Source organism: Saccopteryx bilineata, chromosome 1 (assembly GCF_036850765.1).
Source record: "Saccopteryx bilineata isolate mSacBil1 chromosome 1, mSacBil1_pri_phased_curated, whole genome shotgun sequence".
Taxonomy (NCBI): domain Eukaryota; kingdom Metazoa; phylum Chordata; class Mammalia; order Chiroptera; family Emballonuridae; genus Saccopteryx; species Saccopteryx bilineata.
This window is the reverse complement of record NC_089490.1, coordinates 52,708,975-52,734,627: the sequence shown is the minus strand read 5'-3', so window position 1 is coordinate 52,734,627 and position 25,653 is coordinate 52,708,975. Positions and strand designations below refer to the sequence as shown.

The 25,653-nt window shown below is 39.0% G+C and overlaps 1 pseudogene; it reads right to left on the bottom strand.

Annotated features, from left to right (window-relative positions):
• Positions 1-412: 412 nt before the first annotated feature.
• LOC136319217 (large ribosomal subunit protein uL24-like) lies at positions 413-23,858 on the bottom strand (annotated as a pseudogene).
• Between the last annotated feature and the right edge of the window lie 1,795 nt (positions 23,859-25,653).

Genomic DNA, 25,653 nt, shown 5'->3' with positions numbered 1-25,653 from the left:
TGCCTGTGTCACATTTGCTACTTTCTCATTGGCCAGGCAAGTCAGTTGGCCGTGTCGAAGGTCATTTTGAGGGATGACTAGCCACAGTCCTGGAATGGGTGTGAGAGGGGAAATTTTGAAAACAATCTGTAACAGGTGGTTATGCCTGAGCTTGGTTTTAAAGGACACATGGGATTTTACAGATAGACAAATGGGAGGGAAATTTCATTGCAAGAAGAGGGAACATAATATTATATTGAGAGCCATGAAGGAATAAACATGATAACCTGTTCTGAAAACATGTTTTTGCTTTTTCTTCGTATTGCTACCATTCAACCTCGCATATTTCAAACTTCCATTTAAGAGTTTCGATTATTTATATATTTCATTTTAACAGTTTTTAATGAAAGTTGTATCTAAGATTACTTTATTCCTACATCTTCTCAATTGTTTCTTCCTTGTATTTGCCCTTTTTCTTTCCTACTTACTGAGATTTGGCTTTATGTTCAGGTTTATGTTTTTTGTTTATGTGTTTACTTTTATTAGTATTTATTTTGCTTCTTCAGTTTCTTCTGCGGTATCTTTCTCTTCTATGCAACCTCCTCTTCTGGCTTAGGAACAATCTGCTCTCTTTCAGTAAGGATCATCTCAGTCCGCCAGGGAGAGCTCATGTAAGGGTTCATCCGCCCTTGAGCACTGCAAGTTCTGCGCTGCATCTTGGGAGATTTGTTTGCCTGGATGTACCTAATGACCAGGGAATCTACATCTAAACCCCGAAGTTCAGCATTTTTAAGCATGTGCAGCAAAAATTCAGTACTCTTTTTGGGGCACTGACCCTGCGTCCAGCCTCACTGTTGGACCTGGGCACACCTTCCAACTCCATTATTGTGATGGAATGGCAAACGTTGCTTCTGTACAGTGACTGCCTTCAGATAATTGATGGCTTTTCAATTATACATACCCCTGATGGTCTGGGTAGTTTCATGACTGTTTTTAAAGTGAACATGAAGATGTGAACCTGTACGTTCAAGGACCTTCTTGTGGTCTTTGTCCAGCTTTAGTTTGTTGATAAACACCTTGCTAGGTGAGTGCCCACATAAACAGTTTTACCATTAGCTTTCTCCCACTGCACTTATTTATTGTAGATGACACATTTTTTTTCTGTAAATCTGGACTACATTTCCAACTTGCTGCCCTTTGTAGTCTCCTCACACAACCTGAACTTCATCATCCTTCTGTATGGGCATTCATCAAACTTTGTACTAGACTTCTTCCTCAACTCTTTGAAAAGAGGAGAATGTGGGAAGGTGCATTGAAATGTGTTTTATGGTTCTTGCTCTGGTCAGAAGTCACAAAGGTATTGAATTTATTTTGACTGCTGGTACTTCAGCAATGGCTGCAAAAGTGAGAATTTAGATGATATTTTTATGTCAAATTTAAACGCCAACCAATTTGTTTAACCCTAAAGAAGATACCTTTAAAAAATCATGAAAAGAACAGTAAAAAAACCATAATTCATATAGTTAACCCAATTTCCCTTTCAGACTTCAAACTGTCATTGCTTTCTATTATTATTATAGTGTGTCCGTAAAGTCATGGTGCACTTTTGACTGGTCACAGGAAAGCAACAAAAGACGATAGAAATGTGAAATCTGCACCAAATAAAAGGAAAACTCTCCCAGTTTCATACCTATTCAGTGCAGTTTGATGTGGGCTCACGCACAGATTTTTTAGGGCTCCTTAGGTAGCTATCCCGTATAGCCTCTCGTCACTGACTGATGGCCTACCAGAACGGGGTTTCTCCACCAAACTGCCCGTTTCCTTCAACTGCTTATCCCACCGAGTAATGTTATTCCTATGTGGTGGTGCTTCGTTATAAATGCACCGATATTCACGTTGCACTTTGGTCATGGATTTGAATTTAGCGAGCCACAGAACACACTGAACTTTCCTCTGTACCATCCACATCTCGACCGGCATGGCCATGGGCTGCTTTGCTGTATACATGATGTTACGTCATTGTCTGTGCATGTGCACATGCTGCCACATCATCCTACAGAAACTGGGAGGGTTTTCCTTTTATTTGGTGCAGATTTCACATTTCTATCGTCTTTTGTTGCTTTCCTGTGACCGGTCAAAAGTGCACCATGACTTTATGGACACACTGTATTATTTTTATTATTTGTATTTTTCTGAAGTTAGAAGTGGGGAGGTAGTCAGACAGACACCCATATGCACCCAACAGGGATCCACCATGCATGCCCACTAGGGGGCAATGCTCTGCCCATCTGGGGTGTCACTCTGTTACAGCTGGAGCTATTCTAGCACCTGAGATAGAGGCCATGGAGCCATCCTCAGCGCCCAGGCCAACTTTGCTCCATTGGAGCCTTGGCTGCAGGAGAGGAAGAGAGAGACAGAGAGAAAGGAGAGGGGGAAGGTTGGAGAAGCAGATGGGTGCTTCTCCCGTGTGCCTTGACCGGGAATCAAACCCAGGACTTCCACATGCTGGGCTGATGCTCAAGCACTGAGCCAACTGGCCAGGGCCATTGCTTTCTAAATATGATAAAAAAATCTTTTTAAAATTGAATGTATTGGGGTGACACTGGTTAATAAAATTAAACAGGTTTCAGGTGCACAATTCCACAACACATCATTTGTATGCAGTACTGTGTGTTCACCACCTCAAGTCAAGCCTCCATCACCATTTATCCCCCCTTTACCCTCCTCCGCCTTCCTGTACAACTCCCCCCACCCACTGGCAATCACCACACCGTCGTCTGTGTCCATGAGTTTTTTCTTTGCTCAATCTCACCACTCCCCCTCACACTTCCCCCACCCCCAACAGCCGTCAACCTGCTCTCTATCTGAATCTGTCTCTACTTTTGCTTATTAGTTTATTTTGTTCATTAGATTTCACATATGAGTGAAATCATATGGTACTTGTTTTCCTCTGACTGGCTTATCTCATTGAGAATAATGCTTTCCAGGTCCATCCATGCTCTTGCAAAGGGTAAGATTTCCTTCTTTTTTTAACAGCTGAGTAGCTTGCCATTGTGTAAATGTACCACAGCTTCTTTTATCCCCTCATCTACTGATGGACACTTGGGCTGCTTCCAAATATTGGCTATTGTAAATAATGCTGTAATGAACATGGGGTGCATATATTTTTTCAAATCAGTGTTTTGGGTTTCTTTGGATAATTCCAAAAAGTGAAATCTCTGGGTCATAAGGCAGTTTCATTTTAATTTTTAAAGGTAACTCCTTATTGCTTTTCACAGTGGCTGCAACAATCTGCATTCCCAACAACAGAGCAGTTCCCTTTTCTCCACATCCTCCCCAACACTTGCTTGTTGATTTATTGATGATAGCCATTCTGGCAGGTATGAGGTGATACCTCATTGTGCTTTTAATTTACTAAATATGACAACATTTCAAGAGTTAATGCACCATCAGCAAATAATAAAATGAATCATTAATATTATTGCCATTCAAGACAGTTCAGATAGGAGTGGTGGTAGTGGTGGGCAGTACATGATGAAACAATAAGTATACCAGTGGAATTTTTTGAAAAAATAGACTTTGTTGGCTATGATGGGTTTTTGCGTAGCTGGGTAGAAGGAGAACCAATGACTAAATAAATTTTGTTGGTGATGGTCAATTTTATGTAGAAAATAGTTTAGCCAATGATAGTAGTTGACCTGTTATGTTACACACCCTACTCTATGCTTAAGTGATATTACACAACTCTCCATATTTTAATGTTCTTAAATTGAAAGGAACATACACATTTAGACACATTTTCATGTTTAACAAGTCGGGGCTAGAAGAATTTGCTACCAGATCTATTTTATGCCACTGTCAAGGTGTCTTCAGCATTTTACCTCTGTAATCAAGATGACGAAAATCGACATTCAGAACACTTGTAACCCAACTTTGTATCTTGACTCTCTCATGACCTATCTGATATGACAGTTTCAGAAGAAAAATGCCGTACATTTAAAAATAACTGAATTACTAAGCTATTACATCTGGAGTGTTGCAAAATTAATTATTATTATGGCAAGGGTATGGAGAGATTGATCTTAGAATTAAAATTGAATTGGAGATTGGAAATATGATTCAATATTTTATATTAACATTGCCCAGAATGCTGAAGGAACTTATCCAAAGTTACAAAACCAGTTCATTGCAGAGTTGAGACCCTAACTCAGACCACCTATCTTGGCTGAGTGCTCTTTCTACCACATTGTGCTGCCTCAGATCCAGATAATATTTGTCGTATCAATAAATCACCATTTCATAACTATTTCAAAAAGTTCTGTATTTTTTTAATAGATGAGAAGACCTTTTTTTTTAATTTTATTTATTCATTTTTAGAGAGGAGAGAGAGACAGAGAGGGAGAGAGAGGAGAGAGAGACAGAGAGAGAGACAGAGAGAGAGAAGGGGGAAGGAGCTGGAAGCATCAACTCCCATATGTGCCTTGACCAGGCAAGCCCAGGGTTTCGAACCGGCGACCTCAGCATTTCCAGGTTGACGCTTTATCCACTGCGCCACCACAGGTCAGGCCCTGTAAGTATTTGATATAAGCCCAAGTTGTAGGTGCTTAAGAATAGACCCTGGCCAGGTGGCTCAGAGGATAGAGCATTTTTCCGGTGCTCTGAGGTCACAGGTTCAATCCCTGATCAGGGCAGCTATAAGAACCAATCAATGAGTTCACAACTAAATGGAACAATGAGACGCTGCTTCTATCTCCCCATTCCTTTCTCTCTCTCTCAAATCAATGGAAGAACTTAAAATAAAAAGATAAGACAGTGAATAAAATATAGTATCAACTTTCACGTAGATGATAGCCTAGTTAAAATAATCACATAGCAGATGATTTTGACATTTTGTAACTGTTTATCCCTGCATTTATTTATTCAACAATTTTGATTTTTTTACGCACACATTATATGGGCATGAGAGAGAGAAAAAGACAGAAAGACAGACAGGAAGGGAAAGAGATAAGAAGCATTTATAGTTGCAGTACTTTAGTTGTTCATTGATTGCTTCTCAAACGTTCCTTTACCAAGTGGCTCCAGCTGAGCCAGTGACCCCTTGCTCAAGCCAGCGACCTTGGGCTCAAACCAGCAAACTTGGGCTTCAAACCAGCAACCTTTGGGCTCAAGTCGGCAACCATGGGGTTACGTCTATGATCCCATGCTCAAGCCAGAGACCCCCACACTCGAGCTGGTGAGCCTGTGCTCAACCCAGATGAGCCCACACTCAAGCCAATGATCTCGGGCTGTGAACCTGGGACCTCAGTGTCCCAGGTTGATGCTCTAACCACCGTGTTACCAACAGTCAGGCTCAACAAATATTTTGTAAGCAACCACTATATGTCATCAATTTACTAGGCACTGAGAAAAATGTCAGTGAATCAGGAAAATTATTCCTGCTCCCACGGAGCTTCTAGTATTCATTTTTTAAAATGTATTTATTTTTTCTTTAGAAATAAATATAAACATAAAACAAAATAAAATAAATATTATATTAATATATATATTCACACATAAGTAATATGGCATAGTGCAATAACAATTTGCTAGTTATCAGGAGATGTGGATTTTAAATTTGGCTTTTGCCGTTGAACACCTGAATGACTTAGGAAACATACATAACTTCCCTGGTACTGGTATTTAAAACAAGAAGAATAGACTAAACCTGTGCTATCCAATATGACAGTCACATGCCAATCCTGGAATCAACCAGTCCTCCTAGAAGGCCTGGTTCCTTTCTGCATGGAATACCATTAGAGACCAAGATATGGGCACTTGGTCTACTTGTTACTGTTATGTTTCTGTTTCTAGGGCCCTTTCACTGGACAGAGCTCCTACTGCTTCTTCTCCTTGAGAGTGCCTGTCTTCTCTCATTTCCCACAGCCGTCCCTACCTGCTTCTGAGTCTTTCATCCTGTTTACTTCAGCTTTGCATCTGCAATATGCTGTTACTATAATTAATCAACCCTCATTCCTGATTTATCCTTCTTTTTTTTTTTTTTTTTTCTGAAGCTGGAAATGGGGAGAGACAGTCAGACAGACTCCCGCATGCGCCTGACCGGGATCCACCCGGCACGCCCACCAGGGGCGACGCTCTGCCCACCAGGGGGCGATGCTCTGCCCCTCCGGGGCTTCGCTCTGCCGCGACCAGAGCCACTCTAGCGCCTGGGGCAGAGGCCAAGGAGCCATCCCCAGCGCCCGGGCCATCTTTGCTCCAATGGAGCCTTGGCTGCAGGAGGGGAAGAGAGAGACAGAGAGGAAGGAGGGGGGGGGGGTGAAGAAGCAAATGGGCGCTTCTCCTATGTGCCCTGGCCGGGAATCGAACCCCGGTCCGCCGCACGCCAGGCTGACGCTCTACCGCTGAGCCAACCGGCCGGGGCCTACCCTTCTTTTTTACAGCTCCAAAATAGCTTCTTTGTTATTCTTTGGAAAGTTGATACAATATTGACTTTTTGTTTTGGTGACTGTATGATAGGAATATGATTTGTTCTATTTCATTTTACCAGTTTTTACATCAAATTCGTCTACCAGTTGGAGTGCCCTTTTCTCCTGTTACAAATTTTTTGGACTAAATCCTTTTATTTTCTTTTAATTTGAAATTTGTTCATGATTCATTCATATATGCGTCATGACTATGATTAGTATTCAGATAAGGTGAAAAAGGTAGACACACCCTACTGTATTACCCTTCAGTAGTAATTCTAATCAAAGTCTATGCCACCAAAATACAGGGGTGGGCAAAAGTAGGTTTACAGTTGTTGGAATGGAAAAAGACATGCAGGTTATGATTGTTACAATAGCTTTATTAACTCAAAAGAATGCCACTCACAGCTGTAAGCCTACTTTTGCCCACACGGCATTGATAATTGTTTTCATTTGGAGATAGATACATGGAGATTCATTATATTAGTGGCTCTGTTTCTGAATACGTTTGAGCATTTTCATAATAAAAAGTTAAATTAAGAAAACAGCCTGACCTGTGGTGGCACAGTGGATAAAGCGTTGACCTGGAACGCTGAAGTCACTAGTTCAAAACCCTGGGCTTGCCTGGTCAAGGCACATATGGGAGTTGATGCTTTTTGCTCCTCCCCCCTTCTCTCTCTCTCTCTCTGTCTCTCTTCTCTAAAATGAATAAATAAAAATAATTTAAAAATAAAAAAAATTAAAAAGAACAAAAAAAAACACTTGAAGTGTCAACAATGCATTTTATAGATTCACCTCACTTTGTTATCAGAAATCTTTTCTGAGCAACAGCTGTTTCACTATTGGTGAGAAGATCGATTAGGGATGTGTCTTTTTTTTATGGAGAACTTATTTAGAGTTTTCATTTTTTAAAGTAAATATCTGACTCTATCTGATGAATGGATTTTGTGCTTTCAATATCCTTAAATAAAATCCTTTCAAAAAGGATTCTAAAAATTACATTTCTATTATGTATGTATGAAACCATGAAATGCTGATTGTGAGGCCAGGATCTAGTGCTGTCGTAATGTACGCCACACCCTAAGCCACTGCCTAGTTTTTTGACAGTGGTTGACCCTCTGTGTATGGAAGACCTGTGCCCAGACTGCTGATTCTACAGTCCGTCCATCTCCAGAGCTGAGCCCTCTAGAAGAGTTACAGCAGCAGGCTGCACACATCCTCCCCTGTTGTTTACTCCGCCTGGCTTTGCATGTACTGCTCCTGCAAGTGAAACTCATCTGAACTTCATAACACACACTGCTGACATGTTTAAATTGGTTTTCACTTTTAGGATATCTCATTTAAGATATTAATTTGCATTATAAACATTTTCTTCTTTGATGATTCCAAGGAAAACAAGAGGCCAGTCAGATGTGAACAATCCTAAATCAATGAGATTCAAAATAATAAACTGTAATGTACATAATAGTCTGTCCATTCTAGACTGATTATTTCTACACTTCCTGCAATCAGGATAATTTTTCTCCTGGAAGCACTCTGGAAAAAGTTTTGTATGACAAATGAGACATATAAATGAATAATTGTCTCATAAAATATTAAAGTTTACTTAGAAAAAAGACATTCTCTGGATATCCAGTGTTTGCTGACTGAAGCAAGGTTGTGTCTTAGTAAGCTTATCCACTACTAATTACAAAGCACTTCCCTCCAGTGTGCATTTAGTCCAAATGTAAATATTCCAATCATAATTACCCTTGGAAGGCTCCTGCATGGTAATGGTTGCTGCGATCCAGGAACCTTCCCAGTGGAATGCTCCAGTCCTCCATTTTTCTATTAATAGTTCCTTACATTTCTTTTTTCATGTTGCAGATGTTCTGAAAACATATGCTGGATGCTTTTTGTTGCTCAATAAGAATTTAAATCTTTTACATTTTAATAATAATTTGGAAAATTCAGTATCTCCATCATCATAAATTTTAATTTTTTTCATGGACCACTAAAATGATCATAACTTAAAAAGGCAAAAAGAAAAGATATATAGATAAGTATTAATTTTAATAAAAATTAAAATTTGATGAGTTTTAGAATTCTGTATCTTCTTTTCCCAAACACCTTACTTATCATTAGTTTTAAAATGATCTATAAAATATTATAAAAAATACAAATTGCAGATACTCCTTATGTCTGCAGATTAAAACTAAAAAATGTTCATAATTTTTATCAAAGTTTGTTAATATGTATATAATATCATTCTATGTGGACACTAGGAATCTATAATTATGCATGTGGTCAGCAAAGAAATATAAATTGACAAATGTTATTTTGAATATTTCTTACATAACTAGAAAAGCATTGTTGTAAAAGTAAATGTTACTTTGAAGTTTTCAAAAGTATTTTATCTTTTTTCTAATCATAAAAGTTATGGTCTTGGCCGGTTGGCTTAGTGTATAGAGCGTTGGCTTGGCATGAGGATGTCCTGGGTTCAATTCCCAGTCAGGGAACACAGGATAAGTGACTATCTGTGTCTCTCCCCCTCCTTTTCCCCCTTCTCTTTCTCTTTCCCTCTCACAAAAAGTGGCTCAATTAGTTCTAGTGTGAGCACCAGGCACTGAGGATAGCTCAGCTGGTCTGATCATCGGCCTCAAGTACTGAAGAAGCTTGGTTGATTCAAGCATCAGCCCCAGATGGGGGTTGCCAGGTGAATCTCTTTTGGGGCACATGCAGGAGTCTCACTAAAAAAAGTTAAATATATTTATAATAGAAAAATCAGAACATATATTTAGGAAATAAATACAAAAATTCCCTTAGTTCTACCATCCAAACACAAAGTTAATATTTTTGCATATTTATCATAATTTTATATTCAAGTTTGTTTCTTTTTTTTAAAAAAAACATTATTATATAAATTTCCTCTTATTATAAATTTTATGCACATATTTAATGTTTTTAAAAATTTAACCATAAACCATAATATATTTAACCACATTACTCCTTATGGTATCTCCAACTTTCTTTCAAAAATAATTTTGTTATAATGTAAGTACAAGTTTGAACTTTACAATTTTGCATTTAGGAATTCCTTCAAGGATAATTCTAAAAGTAAAATTATTTGGTTAAGGGATACTGTTGCTTTAAGACTTTTCACATATTACTAACAAAAAGATTTAAACCAGTTTATACACCCCAAGAGTATGAGAATGACTGTTTCTATTACCTCCTTACCAGCATTCAGTGTTTTTATTCTTGAAGTAGAAAATTAGCAGAGAGATAAAAGCAAAAATCTACTTAGATCTAATAATTTTATTTTTTAATTTTAAAAAGGATTTCTAATGATATTAGACCTTTCCACATTTGTGAATATGTATTAATTTATTTTGGCCAATTGTCTGTTCATATCCTTTGTTCGTGTGTTTAGTGAAGACTTTTTTCATCATTGGTGATTTTAGGAAGTTTTCTATTTGCAGAAATTAGATAATTAATTTTATGCTTGCTTTTTATATTTTCAATTTATACAATTAACTCTTAAATTCATTTGATATGTAGTTGATAGAATGGTATGAGTAAAGGTTATAAACAAAGATCCCTACACTCATGACTTCTCTTAGAATCATTTCATGAATAATATTTTTTGACTTGAGAACTTTATCATATATTTTAATTTTTGTAACACTAATATTTTACTATTTGAACATGTTATATAATTCTCAAAATTATTATTTTTCAACTTTTAGTGTTTATCTAAATTTTTTTTAGCATCATTTTGAAAATTTTAAAGAAATGGTTTTTGGATGTCAGTGATCCTATAAATCAATTTTGGAATGATTTGACATTATTAAATTATTCAGTTTTTCTTTCCAGAGACATGGTATATTTTTAGTTCTTTCTTTATGTAGGTCACAAAATATGACTATTATGAGTGAAATTTCTTTACATTATCATGACATTGATATTTACATTATCATTACATTTATAATGACAATTTCTGTAATAAAAATATATATTTGTATAATAATATTTATCTTTTTCATTGTCTAGCTAGACATAGAAATGGGTATTCATGCTTTTTGTCCAATTTTCTATTGTTTTGCCTGGATTTTTACTGGATACACACACACACACATACACAGGAATATTATATACAGAGTGGGGCAAAAGTAAGTTTACAGTTATGAGTCATGAAACACAGAGTTTATTGCTGTATTGTTATTTATTATTTATTGTATAATTGTCCATATAACTGTAAATCTACTTTTTCACCACTCTGTATAATAATATAATAATACCTACACTCATTAGCCTTGGGGTTTACTAAACAATTATCTTATTTAATTTTCAAAATAGTCTGAGGAAGTAGACATAATGGTTTCCATTTTACAGATAAAAACCTAAAACTTAAGAGTTTGAGTAACTTGTTCTATTTGTAACTTCTAAGTGATGGACTCAAGTCTGTCTGACCTTTGATTTCAAAGTGTCTGTGCTCTTAATTGCACTACTCTGCAATATGAAAGCTATTAAATTTTATATTTTTAACTTACATTTCTATTGACTGGATTTTAGGATTTAGAGAAAAGTATATTTGAATTACAAATTTCAAATCAACATTCTTTATTCCTTGTTGCAGACTCCTCAATAAATCCTCTATTGAATTTCAAAGAATACTCCAAAAACAAGAACTCTCAAATGACTGTCAGTAGAATTTGTCAAAAGAAGATTAGAAAGGCTCTATTAATATTTACGCATACATTTTGTTCTTAACACAAACTTAGTGATTTAAAAAGCATGTTCCTCTTCCACCATGGAATTTCTTACAAAAAAACCTTCTAGACGCTTAAGAAATTCCTACTTAATTTTTTTATACATTAAACAACTACCATAATGGCATAATAGCTACAAAGGCTTTTGACAATTGTATTCATGAACTACAGTGTCTCAACACAGCTCAACTGACCACAGAATTTTAAAATGACCACAAAGAAATAGATGATGACGTATAAAATAATAGCTTATGAACAACAGCTGCAACATTTCTTCAGCATGAAGACGAGTCTTTATAAAATGGGACCAGACCATATAATTTTCTAGAAAAATTGTACATTATGGAAGAAACCTAATGGAAAAGGAAGGAAAATGGTTCAGTCGTACAAAATTAAGTCATTCAAGATCACTGGTGTTCATGATGGTCTATCATGGCTGTAAGAGTCAACCTTCTTGGGGTTTTTTTTTGGTTTTTTATTTTATTTTTTTATTTATTCATTTTAGAGAGGAGAGAGAAAGGAAGAGGGAGAGAGGAGAGAGAGACAGAGAGAGAAGGTGGGGAGGAGCTGGAAGCATCAACTCCCATATGTGCCTTGACCAGGCAAGCCCAGGGTTTCGAACCAGCGACCTCAGCATTTCCAGGTCGACGCTTTATCCACTGTGCCACCACAGGTCAGGCAACCTTCTTGTTTTAATACATCATATTTTCATGTTCATTCAAGTGATAAAAAAAAATCAAAGAAACAAACCCAGTTTAAAACACACACTGAATTTTCCGGTCTCTTCACTAGGACCACAAGCACAGAATATTTTCATCTAGATGATGAACTCCTCCTTCTATACTAAGTTCCTCTGAACATGTGTGCATCTCATCTAAAACTGAAGTTTTGTTGTGTTTTTAAAGAAGCTCATCCGAATCCAGTATTTCCATGGGTAAAAAAACATACAAACACCATCTTCCTAATGTTTCTGTTGTTTTGTTTTTTTAGCATGAGAGAGAGAGAGAAACACAGACCAAAAGGGAGAGAGATGTGAAGCACCATCTTATAGTTGCGGCACCTTAGTGGTTCATTGATTGTTTTCTCATATGTGCCTTAACTGGGGGGCTCTAACTGAGCCAGTGACCCCTTGCTCAAGCCAGCGACCTTGGGGTCATGTCTATGATCCCACACTTAAGTCAGCGACTCCATGCTCAAGTTAGTGACCTCAGAGTTTCAGAACTTGGATCCTCAGTGTTGCAAGTCAACGCTCTATCCACTGCACCACCACCTGGTTAGGCTATATTTATGTATTTATGATCAGTGTAACATTACTCTGAGCAGGTACAAGCTCAGAGGCGGTGGCAAAAAGATGGAAAAAAAAAGACAGCTGTGAACTCTGTCTTTTCTTTATTTGGCTGTGTAAATTATGTAAGTACTTCTAAAAAAAAATTTCCAGCAATGACTGAAAATCAGCTTATAAATCAAAAACTCAGTAATCTTTGAGAGATGAGATCCTCTCTGATCTGCAATCACAATTAAAAGGATCTGAATCACCAAGACAATGAAGGGATTGATTCCAAACCCTAAGGCATAGGGTCTCATGCTTAGAATAACAGCAAACTGAAATACTGCTATCATTCTGAGAAGCATCTAATTTACATTGAATATAAAATAACCAATATAGCATGCTCAGAAGTTAGTTGTGAAATTCATAAGATGTAACACTCTTGTTTGACAGCTGAGAACTTTCCTAAGGCAACCTCATATTCTCCTAAGCGAGTCCCTTTCAGACTTTTCTGTGCAGGCAAATCACCTGGGATGAAGATTCTTATTCTGTAGATCTCATGTGGTTCTGATAATTCAATGCTGACACTATTTGTAGAACCCACTTTGAGAAGCAAGATCTTTACCCAAAAAAAAAGACCCTAGCTGATGTTTAGTGGGCCCACCGTGAAGGCAGCCACAACTCCTTTAATATTTCAATAGCTTCTACTGCTCCATTATATGTTAAAGAATTTGGGGATGAAACTTTGTAATGCCAAAGAACTTGTACATAGTTTAAGATGTCTGTTGGTCAAATAAGTTTGTAAATATGATATATATGTTTGCTCGCTTGTGACTTATATTGGGTGTGGGGGACAGGCTATAAGCAGGCCAGGTCATTGTAGCCTAAGGTTTGGTTTTGGGACTAAGCTTTTCCCCACACCCTTGACTGATTGTATGATCTGGGTGGTGCACTCTCATGAGGAATCCAATTATGCCTTGGATAAGTGACTTTGTATCGGAGACTTCCTTGTTTGTATATTGGATTAAGGGATTTGGGTTTTCTACACTATAAAGTGGGACAGACCAGGAGCTTGGACACACAGTTCCTGCTATCACAATTGCAGGGGCTCCCCTGATCCCTTGCCCTTCATGGGAAGAGCTGGTTTTCTGCTTTTCCCTTGTCTTCTTTTGTGGTTTGCCTGTCTTGGTGAGACACCAATAAATAGGATGGCCCCCCATCCTCCGACTCCACCATTTCTTTATCGTCTGCCCGAATCCAATGGGAACCTGCATGTGAATGGCCACGATGGCGGCTCCTGGCCTTACAATGTCCTTATAGTCTGCAGTGATAAAAATCTACCAAAGGGATCAAAAAGGCCCTTCAAAAAGAAATAGTTCTTCAAATTTTGGAAACATTGTACAAAAATTTCAAATGCCTTTCATCAGGCTTCTTGGTGGATATTTCTAAAGGGGCTCTTTGCCTGCAGTAGGCTGGCATGCTACCCTTTTATGTTCAATTAACACTGCAACCATGATCACTGACTTTCATAGAAAATCTTTGCTGAATATTGCATGAAAGAATATGCTCTTCTGGGACACTGGCCAAAAAAGTATTAAAATAAATGCACAGGGACAGATGCCGTGGTCATGACCTTGAAGTACAAGTAAGACAGTTTTGCTGGAGGCACTAAATAGTTGAGGCTGCTGTGCAGAGGAGTTACCTCTTACAGGAACCAGTTACTTTATCATACTATTCTGCACTAACCACACCATATGCAGTGACCATCCTGTAGAAGAACTCAACAGTCTGCTTGGCCCTGACTCCTTGACCAAGGAGGGTCAGCAGTCAGGAGATCATGAAGCCAACTCTGTAAGATCATGTCTGACCTGTGATGGACATGACCTTGTGAGTGCCAAACCAGGAAGAAAGCAGCTCCAGATACAATATGTCCTAATGGGGAAGGTCTCATTTGTGATCTCTGCGGTGCTCAGATTTTTATTACGTTGTGATAAATAAGGGTGGGAGGGAGATGCATATGCAAGCCTTATCAGACAGAAAAATCTAGATAAGGAGAAAATCACAGTGAGGAAAAATCCGAGTGTGGCTCAGTAAACTTCATGGATGGTGAAACTTTCCATTCCCGAGTACATTCAAAATTTATTCCTTTCTGAAATTGGTGCCAACTTCCTCTGTTCAGTTCCAACTTCTGCCTCTTCCTGTTACTAGTAGGTACAAAGACTACTGGCCCATCTTTAATTCTCCTCTCTTCAGCTAAATATTATATGTGAAATACTTTACAGAAAACCCATGGTCAGGCCCTGGCCAGTTGGCTCAGTGGTAGAGCGTCGGCCTGGCGTGCAGGAGTCCCGGGTTTGATTCCCGGCCAGGGCACACAGGAGAAGCACCCATCTGCTTCTCCACCCCTCTCCCTCTCCTTCCTCTCTGTCTCTCTCTTCCCCTCCCGCAGCCGAGGCTCCACTGGAGCAAAGATGGCCCGGGCGCTGGGGATGGCTCTGTGGCCTCTGCCTCAGGCGCTAGAATGTCTCTGGATGCAACAGAGCAATGCCCCAGAGGGGCAGAACATCACCCCCTGGTGGGCATGCCGGGTGGATCCCAGTCGGGCGCATGCGGGAGTTTGTCTGACTGCCTCCCCATTTCCAGCTTAGGAAAAATGAAAACAAAACAAAACAAACAAACAAAAGAAACCCATGGTCATGACATTTGATTAATAATGATTTTTTTCTACTGTGGAAATAATAATAAAAATAGGAAACTTGGAAAATATAGACTTGCAGAAAACCAAAACAAAAATTGCCCATAGTTTTTATTAAAAAACAACCACTGTTAACACTTTAGTGTATTTCTTTACATTTTATTCTTACTAGGCATCAAAAATTATTTATTTTTATTAAAGCAATATAAAAATTCAGAAAACCTTTTAAATTATACAAATATATCAAAGATTTCTTGCCCTTCCCCATGCCTTATGACAAGTCGCACTCCCAGGAGATACAAATTTTCATCAGTAGCCACTGAATATTTTAAAGGGATTTTTGTTTATTTGTTTGTGGTGGTTATTCTCTAGCCTCCAATCATATGTTTTACTACTATTTATTCATTATTATAGACAGTATCCATCAACTTGTTATGAAAGATGAAGAAATTAGGACAGATATTCTTCCACTTTCCTCCTTCCCGATTTTTGTTATATTTTCTTAATTGTTTTAGTTTATAATGTTGACATTGCCTCATGGCTTGAAGTAGCTGTGTGTGCTGTGATTATAGAATGATTTTGGAAATGCAAACCCAGGGGAAAGAGAGGGAAAAGGAAGTGGAGGCGACCAGATTCCCTCAGTACTTCTTTAGTTACACTGATGATATCCGGATCCCAAACTGACTTTTTCCAATGTTGTCTCTAAACTTGGAATATCTCTGGGCATCCTTTGGAAAGGAACCCTCTTACTTATGAAGGTTTAGGTTGTAGTTTTTTTTATTCCCCGATTTGCTCCTTCAGTCTAATCCTATTTAGTTGTTATCTTCCAGAATTTTCTCAGCAATTTCCTCAACTATCTCCATTTCACACCCCCATTCCTTAATGCTGCTTTTAATCTTTAAGCATTTTTTTAAAATTTATTTTATGGCTTTTCTCTTATTTTCCTGGGACTTTGGGAGGCAGAGGTTTAGACATGTGTGTTCAATTCTCAATATAAAGTTATGCATATACTATAGTTTGTCTCTGTGTGATAATTCACCTATTTCAGCTTAGCAAAATATTAATAAAAATAGTGTATATATATACATATATATGTATATATATATATTGCCAATTGTTATTTTCAGCTGTTCTTTATTGAATCTATTGAATTCCCGATTAACATCTTGGACAGGTTCCATAACATTCTGGTTACTTTCAGGTTTTGAAGTACAGTTCAGTTTTAAAACTTTAGTCTTCTTGTTTATCCCCTTGCTCTTCCCTCCCCCATGCAGTAGAAGTGGGGGAGGCAGTGCAGTTGGCCGAGGTAGAGAGGTCAGAGGTGAGGAGGCCTCACCGGCCTCACTCTGGTTCAACAAGTTCACGCCTCAGAAGAGAAGATGGTCTCCAAGCAGGTGGAGTGCGGTTCCCTTGGGACACTGCTCAGACTTACCAGCCTCTCCGTTGCTGTGAGGAAAAGAATAGACGTCACACAAGTCAATCAGCAGTTGACCCTCCCAGCTTCTTGTTTATGTTGTGCACCTACCACCCGACAGCCTCCTGGACAGGCCTGTGCCCCTCTGCTACTCCTCCAACTCCCCACACCCTCGCATGGATCAAACAACCACAGATGTCCTTGCCATATTCTTTTACTATTATGGCGAACCAGGTTCGGGCAGCTTTCATTTTCTTATAGATACACAGGAGTTCCTTGGGTTACGACAGTCTTGACATATGATGTTTCGAGTTTATGACAATCACTCCCATAAAATCTTTAAGAAATTGAGACGTGAGTGTTTTGGCTGATGCCATTAGCATTGTTCTTACGGACTACATGGGTGAACTAAATAGTTTGGTTGCGTGCAGTGGAATACGCAGTAACATGTATACTGGAGCATGTAAAGGGATCAGCCCCGATGACCCAGTATCTCCAGCACCTTCTGAGGTTCTCCTGCCTCTCCAGCTTCCTCCTCTCAATAGGTCACTCTCTCCCACCTTGCAGTGCCCCTTCCAGTGTGCAAGCCAACCACAGGAATAAAGGTAAGGAATTTTTTTTTACACCCATTTTTGTCATTTCTTCTGTTACTACAGTACAGTATATTTATGTCCTTTTCCTTTTTCTGTGGCTTAGTTGTGTTTTTATGTTCTAGATTTTACAACAATGTAAGGATAGGTAAGTGACTTAGGCTAGGGTGTGTTTTGACTTACACCAAAATTCGGGTTACATCACTGTCATAGGAACGGAACTGTGTCGTAACCCAAGGACCCCCTGTATTATATCTTTAAGCCTTATTGGAAGTGGTTTTTCTATTCTTACCTTCAGAAATTTTTAGAATTGACATGGACATTGGTCTCTACAGATGCCCCATGAACAGTGAAAACTCCCCAAAGAACTGCCTCAAATGCTTTATTCCAGTGGCAGTACAAAGTTGCAAAGGGGCTACAATTTAGCAGGCGTCAGTCAGGGAGTGAGAGCTCTATGAATTACCCTCCTGGATTTCCTCCCCTCGCTCCCCAGCACTAGGCCTCTTCTTTGGTTAGGTGAAGGCTGAGAGAAGAGTTTCCTGTGGTGTGGTTGATGGAGGTGACGTTGGTTGTACACTTTTTTTTTTTACAGAGACAGAGAGAGTCAGAGAGAGGGATAGAAAGGGACAGACAGGGACAGACAGACAGGAACGGAGAGAGATGAGAAGCATCAATCATCGGTTTTTCATTGCGACACCTTAGTTGTTCATTGATTGCTTTCTCATATGTGCCTTGACCGCGGGCCTTCAGCAGACTGAGTAACCCCTTGCTCTAGCCAGCGATCTTGGGTCCAAGTTGGTGAGCTTTGCTCAAACCTGATGAGCCTGTGCTCAAGCTGGCAACCTCAGGGTCTCGAACCTGGGTCGTCCGCATTCCAGTCCAATGCTCTATCCACTGGGCCACTGCCTGGTCAGGCTGTTGTACACTTTTTAATAAGCCCTGGTAGAAAGTTTTGAGAACTAATTATTTATGACTTTTAAAGAGTATCTCTTTAAAAGTGGGCAGGGGCACAATTCTGGGGCAATACGAACAATCCCACATCACATTTCATTTAGCAAAAAGTGGAAAAGGAAAAGGCTAGAGACATTTTCAAGTTTATCAATTTTTACCCCACAATTTGTATTGTTTATTTTGTATTCTATGGGAAAAAACATCTTCTGAAGCCATCTATTATGATTTTTCTAAATGTCTTGCATAATGTCACAGTGTTAAAACCTACCCAATATAATTTTGCTGTTATATCTGGACCAAAATACATGAAATATCTGTTCTCTCTACCCTGCTACCTGGTTCAGGTGCCATGACCTCAGGCTCACTCTTTTTTTTTTTTTTTTTGTATTTTTCTGAAGCCGGAAATGGGGAGAGACAGTCAGACGGATTCCCGCATGCGCCCGTCCAGGATCCACCCGGCACGCCCACCAGGGGGCGATGCTCTGCCCCTCCGGGGCGTCGCTCTGTCCCGACCAGAGCCACTCTAGCGCCTGGGGCAGAGGCCAAGGAGCCATCCCCAGTGCCGGGGCCATCTTTGCTCCAATGGAGCCCTGCTGCGGGAGGGGAAGAGAGAGACAGAGAGGAAGGAGAGGGGGAGGGGTGGAGAAGCAGATGGGCGCTTCTCCTGTGTGCCCTGGCCGGGAATCGAACCCGGGACTTCTGCACGCCAGGCCGACGCTCTACCACTGAGCCAACCGGCCAGGGCCAGATTCACTCTTGTTCTGTCATTAAGAGTGATCAATTGGCCACAATGCCTCTGATAAAAAGATAGTTCAGTGAGGCCAAACAAGACAGGTTACTCATGCTTCCTGCAGTTGGTTTTATTTCCTAAGCCTACACAGCCAGCCCCCTCCTTGTCTCAGGATCCAACGGTGAATTGTATGGCTCCTGACACTAAGCTATAGCTTGGACTTGCTACAGGTCCTGCTTTGCCTCTGAGTTTTCAGGAAGAACATCCTGTGCATGTCAGCTTCACTAGACTCTGTGGCCAGATTCAGAGCCTCACTAGCTCTGCCTATGTCAGTTCACAACAACTTATTTTACCAAGGCTGACAACCGCCATTAAGTAGCAGTATTTTTAAAAATTGTGGTAAAATATACATAAGTATACATACAATTTACCATTTTAACCATTTTTTTGGTATGATTTCACCTATATCTATGACTAGGCAAATTCAGAAACAAGTAGATAAAGGTTACCAGGGTTTGGGTGAGGAGAAAATGGGGTGGTTTTGTTTAATGGGTACAGAGTTGCTCTTTGGGATGGTTTTAAAAAGTCTTAGACATAGTGGTGATTGTTGCACAATATTTTGAATGTATTTAATTCTACTGAATTGTACATAGAAAATGATTAAAATGGCAATTTTTGTTATGTATGTTTGACCACAATAATATACGTGTTGTTATTATTATTATTATTATTATTATTATATAGCGAGAGAGAGAGAGAAAGAGATTGAGACAAATAGGGAGAGAGATGAGAAATATTGACTTGTAGTTGCGTCACTTTGTTCACTGATTGCTTGTCATACATGCTTAGATCAGGGGGCTCCAGCTGAGGCAGTGACCCCTTGCTCAAGACAGTGACCTTGGGCTTCAAGCCAGCAACCTTTGGGCGCAAGCATGGGATCATGTCTATGATCCCACACTCAAGCCAGAGACTGCACGCTCAAGCTGGTGAGCTGGTGCTCAAGCCAGTGAGTGACCTCGGGGTTTCAAACCTGGGACATTAGCGCCCCAGGTTGATGCTTTGTCCACTGCACCACCACTGGTCAAGGATATACATGTTATTTTTAAAAAACCTTTTTGCTAACAGTAGACATCCAGACATGACTTGTGTATAACCAACCTATTTTATCACAGGTGACCAACATATATAGACTGAGAACAAACACATACAGATTACCAAGTACATGACTCTAGAAAAGAAGGGAAAATCCCATTTATCTAGTTTAGAGGAAAAAGGCAACTGAGATAATATAGTTTGGATTCTTCCATCCTAGGCCAGAAGCCCAAGCCTAACTTGCCTGACTGGTTGAGAAATTCTAGCTGAGACCCTTGTTCTCTTCAGCACACCCTCTCCATTCCCACACCCCTTCTACCTGTTAGAACAGCTTCAGTCCTTAGTCAAGCATGAGGCACTTCCTGAGATGTCAGAGAACTATAACCCTTTCGTCCCTGGTTTAAAAGACTAAAACCCTTTTTATTACTTGTGTTCAGCCCTCCCCCCCCCATTTATATGTTTACCTTCCTCTTTAATTACTACACTTTCAATTCTAAAACCTTTGATTTAGACATAGAGGGATCTCTATAGTTTACTAATGAACCATGTGTGTGGGATGTGTGTGTATGGTGTGTGCCATTTTAACCTTTTTTTTTTTAATTTAAAAATTTAAATTTAATGGGATGGCATTGATCAATGCAAGTACATAGGTTTCAGGTAAATATTTCTATAGTATTTGAACTGTTGATTGTGTTGTGTACCCATCACTCAAAGTCAAATCATTTTCTGTCACCATATATTTGTCCCTCTTTATCCCCCTTCCCCTCCACACCCCCCCCCACAACCTTCTACCCTTACTACTTTTATCTATGTCCATAAGTCTCATTTTTATATCCCATCTATGGGTGAAATAATATAGTTCTTAGATTTTTCTGGATTACTTATTTCACTCAGTTTAATATTCTCAGGGTCCATACTTGTTATCTTAAATGGCACTATGTCATCATTTCTTATGGCTGAGTAGTATTCCATTGTATATTTGTACCACATTGTCTTTATCCAGTCCTCTATAGAAGGACACTTGGGTTGTTTCTGTGTCTTGGCCACTGTGAATAATGCTGAGATGAACATGGGGTGCATGTATCTTTGCATACCAAATGTTTTTAAGTTTTTTGGGTATATACCCAGTAGGGATTGCTAAGTCATAATGGTAGTTCTATTCTTAATTTTTGAGGACCCACCATACTTCCTTTCATAGTGGTTGTACAAGTTTATATTCTTACCAGCAGTGAACGAGGGTTCCTTTTTCTCCACAGCCTCTCCAACACTTGTTATTACCTGCCTTGTTGATAATAGCTAATCTAACAGGTGTGAGGTGGTATCTCATTGTAGTTTTGACTTGCATTTCTTTACTAGCAAAGATGAGCATGTTCTCATATATCTGTTGGCCATTTGTATGTCCTCTTGGAAGAAGTGTCTGTTCAGATTCTCTCTCATTTTTATTGGATTATTTGCTTGTTTGTTGCCGAGCTTTGAGAGTTGTTTCTATATTTTGGATATTAACCCCTTATTGGAGCTGTTGTTTAGAAATATCATCTCCTATTTGGTTGGCTGTCTTTTTGTTTTGTTGTCAGTTTATTTTTCTGTGTGGAAGCTTTTTAATTTGATATAACCTCATTAATTTATTGTTGCCTTTACTTCCCTTGCCTTTCAGGTCAAATTCATAAAATGTTCTGTATGGCCAAAGTCCATAAGTTTAGTACCTATATTTCTTTAAGTGTAAAATTCAGTGGCATTAAGTATATTCAAAATATTGTATAACCATCAGAACTGTCCATTTCTAGAATATTTTACCATCCCAAACAAAAATTCAGTATCCATTAGACAACTTCGTATTCCCCATCTTCATTCCTAGTCACCTTTATCCTCCTTTTTGTCTCTATGAGTTCCCCTATTCTAAATATTTCATATAATATTAATTTTTTCCTAAGGTATACTAATCACTAATTATTGATTGTCGAGAGTTTTGAAGCAGGAAAATATAGATAATAGTTAAGAAAAGTGTGTAAATATATGTCCCTCACACCACCCCCCACCTTAGTGGTATCTGCTATTTGTTTGTGTCATTTATAGTGTTAATTACATCAGTTTTTAATATAAGGAAACTTTGCATCACTGGAGAGTCAGTGTTATTTATTTATAAATGGAAAGAAACTATGTAAGTTGATAGTAGTTAGCATGTTTTGGCTAGACATTATCACATGCAAAATTTTTATACAAAAAGTCTGCTCTTTAAAAAGAAAAAAAAAGATTAGCCTTACCTGTGGTGGCACAGTGGATAAAAGCACCTACCTGGAATGCTGAGATCACTGGTTCGAAACCCCAGGTTTGCCTGGTCACGGCACATATGGGAGTTGATGCTTCCTGCTCTTCCCCCATTCTCTCTCTCTCTCTTTCTCTAAAAATGAATATAAATAAGTAAATAAATAAATAAATAAATATGCATGAATTATTTAAAAAGTAAATAAATAAACACAAAGACTAGTAAGTATTAGCAAGTTGCTAAAGACTACCACCAGGCTGAGATTTTCTTTTTCCTGAATTTAGAAAGATTGGAAATCAGTTATTTAATACTATGTCTATAGACCACTAAAATGGTGTCAAGTACTTCTGGTGTTAAGGGGCAACACTAATTTCATAATTTTTGTATGTTCTCCCTTGTGTTATGTGGGTCCTCTAGGCTTTACTTAGCCTCATACAAGTTACCTATGTAGCTATAGTGAGAAAGACATTCAAATATATTTTGTAATTTCTTTTCCTTTGGAGTCATATTTCTGAAATTAACTTCCTATGCATTTAACTATCAAGAAGAAATTTTAAGGTGCTGAAATCAAAGATTATTTGAATTTACCAAGGCATTAAAGGTTTAAAAAAAAAAAGAACAGGAAAGAAAGGAAAATAAAAGCATTTTACTTCAGTTTGAATAATTCAAGATTTCACTGAACTGGAAGTATTGGGAAGAAAAGTCACCTGAGTAATAAAGTATGCGTCATTTGAATGGATTAAAGTTCAAATCACTGCAAAGCAGCTTATTTTTCATCCATCACCATGGATACAAAAGGACAGCTGAAGTGCAGGCATCTGACATCACAAGCATGCCCAAGCAGGCCCTGGAGGAGGGCCGGACAGCGCCACAAAGAACATTGTTAAGACTATGAATCACAAACTCAGTTGGGAGGATTAACTGGGAGGAGGCACGAGGCCAGCCTTGAGCGGCTTGGAGACCTGCAGTTGTTTACACCGACCTTTTAATACCTTCGTGGACAGAAATAGCACCAGAGGGAGACAGAGAGAGAAGGTATATCATCAGATCATTCGCCTCTCAAATGGCAGTTTCGATAGTTTCTTTTATGTTCTCCTTATTTTATGTTTAGGTTTTAATTTTAACTAATATCCTTAAGCTTTGACCAGCCTGGCTCACCCAACACTAAAAAATCAATCCCCAAGGTAGCTAAAGTCTCCAAGTAACAGTTTGAAAGAATCAAGGGAACCAGTACCCACAGGACAATAGAATGTGGTAAATATTGAGAAAAATTGTTATTTTAGGTATTAAGTTCCTCGTAAACAGGCACAATTTTTACTTTATTTTGAATTTTGTATTAACTTAAAATTTTGTTTCTATCAGGGAGTAGTGCATTCATTCTCAGGCTGCAGCGTAGTGTGTAGACACCCGAGACCCGGACTCAGGACCTCCTGGTTCAGAGGTGGCCTGGTAACGGATTAACTACTGGCTCTCTAGGGAAAGCCCTAGAGATTTGTAGCATTTGCTGATTCTATCGTATAAATATTTCTACCATGCCCGATTTCCAGCTACCAGCATGATGTTAATTGGCTGGCACAATTTTGAAAGTGTAACAATTGGCCCTTGTGAGCCAGTACCAGCAAGCTCTTGAATAGCAGGGATTGAGCTCTCTGACAGCTCTGACATCAGCTACTAGTGGTGGGACCTTGAACACCTCATTGGGCCTCAGTTTCCTCATCTGACGGAAAGGTTGGAGCTGGGTTTAAACTTCGGTTGTTAAAATTATGGAGTTGGGAACCTGCAACCTGTATCAGTATGTTAACGAGTGTCGCCCTAATAAATTCAATTTTTAAAATATTGTGCATTGGTCGGTTTTGGTGGTTTGAGAGAGGATCCTTGGGGGAGCTGATCTGGAAGGGGGCATTTGGGAGATTCTCAGCTCTTCGGGTTCTGCCTCACATGCACTTCAACTTTGTGGGACCATCCGGACTCTTTCAAAGAATTTCAGATTTCTAAGTAAGGTGCTGTATGGAGAAGCTTCTGGGACGACGGGGAAAATCAGAAAACCACTTGAATACCTGATCTTAAAGACCCCTTTCATTTAGAAAAATTGGTGATATCTGAAATAAAAAAATGTGAGTCAAACACCAATACACTGATGTCTGTGAACAGTACAGGACTTACAATGGTACTTTCTCTTTCTTGGTTAAAGTTTAAACTAAGAACTAGCTGACAGAGTCAGCCATGCCTAAGTGGAATTTTATCCACAGACTCAAAGACATTTTTAAAATGAGAAGCACCTGAGAGACCGTTTCTTTCCTTCAAGGGTTTTCACATATGCCCCAAGGGTTCATCGGAGGCCCCTCAGAATATGCCTGTGTGTGTATACATAAACACACGTATACACTAGATAGGCTGTAACCCACTTGCATCCCTTCCGCTCTCCACTGCCATGCCCCCTTCAACAGAGAAGCAGTTCTTCTGTTTTAAATATACAATAGTTCCTGTGTTTTAAACATTGAGCTTCCCTATATGTTTTTTTCTTTAATTGATTTTTAGAGAGAGGAGAGAGAGAGAGAAAGAAGGGGGAGAAGCAGGAAGCATCAACTTGTATTAGTTGCTTCCTGTATGTGCCTTGACCCGAAAAACCCTGGGTGTCGAACCTGTGACCTCAGCATTCCAGGTCAACACTTTATCCACTGTGCCACCAGAGGTCAGGTGGCTTTCACTTGTGGAAAGGCTTCATGAGGCAGGCTGGGGAAGTAAGCCAAGATATTTGATTAGTGGCATTTGCTTTGTTTAACAAACCAAAACCCAAGCTTGAACCAGGTAGAAGGCTTTGTCCCACAGAGTAAGACAGAGGCAGAGTCCTATCTGAAATTCAGGTCTCTAGGTTTCCAGATCATTATTTCCCTTTTTAGAAATTTGGCTACCTGGGTGGGACCACTATTTCTTCCTATTATATGCCTCTGGGTAAATAATCTAACTCTATATTGTCAAAAAGAGTAGCCACAACCCACATGTGACTATTGAGTACTTGAAATGTGGCTGGTCTGAATTAAGATGCGTTGTAACTGTAAAATACACACCAAACTCAAAGTCTTAGTACAAAAAATGTGAAATATCTCACTGACAACTTTTAATTATTGATTACATGTTGAAATGATATTGCTTCAGATGTTTTTTTTTTAATAAATTGTTATTAATGGTAATGGGATGACATTAATAAATCAGGGTACATATATTCAAAGAAAACATGTCTAGGTTATTTTGTCATCAAATTATGTTGCAAACCCCTCGCCCAAAGTCAGATTGTCCTCCGTCACCCTCCATCTAGTTCCCTGTGCCCCTCCCCTCCCCCAACTCTCTCCCTCCCTCCCCCCCCCCACCCTTGGTAACCACCACACTCTTGTCCATGTCTCTTAGTCTCATTTTTATGTTCCACCAATGTATGGAATCATGTAGTTCTTGTTTTTTTCTG